Raw genomic sequence first — 5059 nt, 5'->3', positions numbered from 1 at the left:
CAACGCTCTCTCTGCTAGGCTAGCCTAGGCTAGGCTGACTTTCATGATTACCTTTTATTTCTTCTTGAAACTTATGATGCGAACGACGATTGAATGTTTCTAATGTAGAAAAGAAAAAGAAATAATTTAAACAAACCTCAACTTCATATAAATGTGAGTTTCTTTTTTATTATTGATTTAGGGGCATGTTTGGCGCATCGTATTAAACCCAATAGAGAATAAAATAATTATATACAATATTTTTCGATGCTTGGTGCAATTAATATCAAGATAAAATTAATCCGATATACTTATCCTCCACTATTCACTTATTTGTAAACAAAATACTTATAAATAAAAATTTCCTTATGAGTGAGAAAAGATTTCATACAAGAAAATATTTTTAGTAAACAAAATTCACTTCATAAGTTAAAAACAATTTTATTAAAAAATATTTTCACAAAATTTTTTTGCTTTTAATATTGTTAGGAAAAAATTGACGTGTATAAAAATTATAGTCTAATAACATACATTTCACGTGCATGAAATTGAATAGAATTTCGACTTGCCGAAATCAAATACGAGAAGTAGAAATGAAAAATGTATGAATATGAATTTGATCAAGACAAGAGTTGAACTATTTGTCCTTAAGATCATTATATCCACATAGGTGCTAATGATTTTTTGACATTCGTCTCTCTAGATACAACAACCACGTCTCATAATAGGAGTACTCCAAATTATATAGACCAACGAACCTTATTAATGTTTTGAACTCTGAACAAATGAGTATTTAACAATGAACATTTAACAACATGATATACAATTTATGAATTGAATGAATTAATTCCAATCACATTGGGGTCAATATATATTGATCCAAAAGTTGTGAATCAAAAGACACAACTTGATGGAAATGCATGCCTAAAAAGACATGTCTTGTTAAAAAATACATCTCTACGGCAGAAGAATGTGACTTTTGAAAATTATCATTTAAAAAAAAAAAGAAACTTTTAAACCAAATAATTTTAGAATATTCCATATTATTCTATGTAATTTCCAACAATTTAATGTACTTATTAAATTACTTGAATTTGGTTTAATTTCTCATTCACCAAATAATGATTTACACTTAAATAGTCATTTAAAATTAGTTAAAACCAAATTTCTATACAAAATTCTAACAATTTTCATGAAATTAAATAGAATTTTGACTTACCAAAACCGAATACGAGAAGTAGAAATGAGAAATATATGATTATGAATTTCGTAAAGATAAGAGTTGAACTCTTTGTTATTAACACGATTATGTCCAACAAGGGTGTTAACGATTTTTTGACTTTCGTCTCCAAAGATACAACAAACATGTCCCACAATAGGAGCACTCCAAATTAAGTAAACCAATGAACCTTATTAATGTTTTGAACTCTCTTTTATGAAATTCTATTCAAAGTAAATGAACAAATGAATATGCATCAACTTGACATGCAATTTATGAATTGAATTAATTAATTCCAATCATATAGGGTCAATATATAGTGGTTCTAAAGTTGTGAAACAAAAGACATAACTTAATGAAAATGCATGTCTAAGAAGACATGTATTGCTGGAAATACATGTCAAAAGAGACATGTCTCTACAATAAAACAATGTGACTTTTGGAAATCATCATTTTCAAAAACACACAACTTTTCATCCAAATAATTTTAGAATGTTCCATAATAATCTTTAATTTTCAACAATTACAAGTATTCAAGTGACGTGAATGTGACTTAATTTTTCATTCACCAAATCACAATTTGCATTTAAATAATCATTTAATATTAGTCAAACCAATTTTCTATATAAAATTCTAACAATTATATCATAATAATACAATATAGCTTCAAATGCCATATTATAACTGTTGGGTTTTGATACCCAATAACTCTTCGGGCTTTGATGTAAAACTAGTTTTAATTTCCAGTCGGCTTGGACTAGAGGACTAAACGAAATGTCAACGCTACTATTAGAGCTACCCAACCCCAAATTGTATGGACCACTTGAAGTGACCTAATTTAATAGTGTCGCTTGTGGCCCGTTTCACGTTTGCTTGGAGGGCTTTATGTTGTTACCCATTTTGGAGCCCATTAACTTGAGTGTTGGGCCTTTGGGCCGTGACCTTAACCGAAACCTAACTTACCGTTTTGGATACCTTACTTGGGCTATATACTTGCTTCTTCTCATTGCCTCCTTACGTGAAAGAAAGAGAAGCTGCTGCCTCTGTTTCTTCCCCTTTTTCTCTTTTGTGTATTTGGTTTTTGTTCACCTGTGATACCTTTGTGGTCGTTTCCTGAGTGGAATTAGTACATTTTGGTGAGCTCGTTGTGGGCAACTAAAACAACCGTGAAGAGAAGAAACCGTTTGGGTCGATTGGGTTTGAGTTTGATAGTGGTTTTGATATTGGCGGTTAAACTGAGCCCGGAAACACTTTGGGATTGCTGGGATTTCACCCCTACAATAACAATTCTCCCTCTCCACGAATTCAAAGACTGTGCTATATAATATGAATTTATTTATTTTTTTCCTTTTGTTGATATTTCCAGTTTGTTTGAAATGGTTTTTGTATATGAGTGGATATTTATTTTTATATTTTTTTTTAAATAATGAAAGAAGGGGCAGAAAAAAGACAGGAAAAGCAAATGGGTTCCTTTGTTTTTCCTATTCAGAAAAAGAAGTGCCAAATGCGCAACAATCATGTGGTAGTTATTAAAAGAGGAAGCACTCTTCATAGTTCTCAGCATCAAGAGATTCAAGTTCTGTGACCTTCCATCAAAAAAGTAGTAAAAAAAGAAAGCCATGCCGAAATTACCTCTGTACTCTTTCATTTGATATTTGGATCATAATGGTTGTACAGACTCTACTTGGTGGCCCTGTACACGCAGCATTATTTTTTATATTTCTAAATTTAAGAGAAAAATATCCGGGTGCTAAAATTTTTAGTATAAGAAAATGAATTTTATTTTCGTTTCTAAATAATGTCCTTTTTAGGGAAAAAATTTGTTGCACGAATTTCGATTTATTCAGGTATTATCATCGTATTAGACAATGTAGTCAACAATTTTTAGTCTATTTGAAACCCTGACGTCATTTTGCACACATTTTGAGTTATCCACCCATTCTCGACAAACTAAACAAAATCATGAGAGTTTCTGGACACTCTAGATTTTCTATCTAGATAACATTTTTAAGAATAATGCTAATTATATTTAAGAGGTTATATGATGGTTTACACATAGATGATGTGTCGAAAACAGAGTGAGGAAATTTTTTTTATTTGATTGAAGAAATTTTTTTCCCAATCATATCTCACTACATCAAATGTATGTAAATCACTAAGTAAATCTATTATGTACATGCAACACAATCGATATTTTAATAAATAAAAATGCAGTGATTTGCTTGATTGAAAGGATATTTAATAATTTTTTTTTACAAGAGTCAAATTTCATTTTAAGAAAAAATTGACTTGTTATAAATATTTGAATTTTAGTAGATAGAGTATTAAAATCTTGTTGGGGGGACGATTTTATGTCTATAGCCAAGCGGGAAAAATGTTAAATGTTTTAAACAAGTCACCCCACTATGTTGTTGGTTAAAAGTTAAAACTTGGCCACTCTCGTGTGGCTGTAAAATGATAAATTTTTAGAAGACATAAAATGTGTACAAGTAAATCTTAAAAAAAAAAAAAAGATGTGGTGTGGATTTATTTTATCTATGAATTAAACATAAAAGGAATGCAATTTATTTTTTATTATTAAAAAAAGGCAGAAGCATGCATCTAACTTTGTAATAAGGTCGATTTTCCCTGATAAGCGCATTTTTACACGCTTATTCGGCCACAAAACATGACCAATTGTTTATCAAAGTGCTTGAATTATGGCTCAATTCTATATAATTTCATTTTGTAGGATTAAATTGACGGATATGACAGAACTCAAGAAAAAAGATGCGAAAAAGGGCAAAATGGAAGAAAACGAAAGTTCAGGGACCAAGTTACAACTAACCAAAAATTGATCTGAAGGAAGAATCGAGGAATTGAGCAAGCTAAGTACCAATTGGGAGCTATAATGAGGTGATGGAACAAGAAGAATGAAGAAAAGAGGACAAAATGGAAGGGATCAAAGTTTGAAGACTAAAATGCACCAAGCAGAAGTCTAGCTCTGCCATATGATCGCATGGTAGAGATAGCCACGCCGTCGCCCAAACACATGCAGAAAATCCAAGAGCCATTTGTGATTAAACCATGCGGTCGCATGGTTAGTTTCGGACGCAAAAATTCCCAATTTCCTTCTGCGAGTGAAATACTTATAGAAACATAATCGGGACGAGATATAAAAACCTAAAAGCCGTCCAGAACAAGGGGGCGCATGACGACTGATTTTTTAGGGTCTGAAGAGCAAGAAAAAAAAGTAAGAACAAGGAAATCTATTCCAAGATTCAAGAATCAATTACGTTATGTTTTTTCTTGGTTTCATTTGTTGTTCTTCTATCCCCATCATATCTAGCTAGATTCATATGTACTAGGAGAACTATGAACCATGTGATGTAAACTTCTGATTTCTAGTTTTACAATATTGATATTAAAACACGTTATTGAATATGTTGAATGGTTTATATAAAATAAATTTCTTCCATGATTATGTGCACATAATTGTATGAGTTTGGTGATTTATTTCATGCATTTGAGAGAAAAAAAAAGATTTGACAAGGTATAAATTATCGTAAGATCCGATAGGAGATAGAGATATGCCGCTATACCTTGTGTGAATCTTTAAGTATTCACAAAATCACATGCATTTTTGTATATTTGCATCCGTCATAGAGATATAGTTGGGTGGTATATGAGAGTATGTTTAACTTTACTTGAGAGAGACTGTTGGATAAATTTAGGAGCATTGATTCTTCAATAATTCAAACGTGCTATCAATTTGTGAAATTAGGGTCAAAAGTGAGCTTTACATGGGGATTCGTGATCCTAGTGCGCCTTTCATTCATTAATTTCATCAAAATTTCATTCAAATCTTTATTGCATTTTAAT

Source organism: Olea europaea, unplaced genomic scaffold, assembly GCF_002742605.1.
Source record: "Olea europaea var. sylvestris unplaced genomic scaffold, O_europaea_v1 scaffold1162, whole genome shotgun sequence".
In the NCBI taxonomy this organism is placed as follows: Eukaryota; Viridiplantae; Streptophyta; class Magnoliopsida; order Lamiales; family Oleaceae; genus Olea; species Olea europaea.
The sequence above is the reverse complement of the archived record's forward strand: the minus strand, read 5'-3'. Positions refer to the sequence as shown.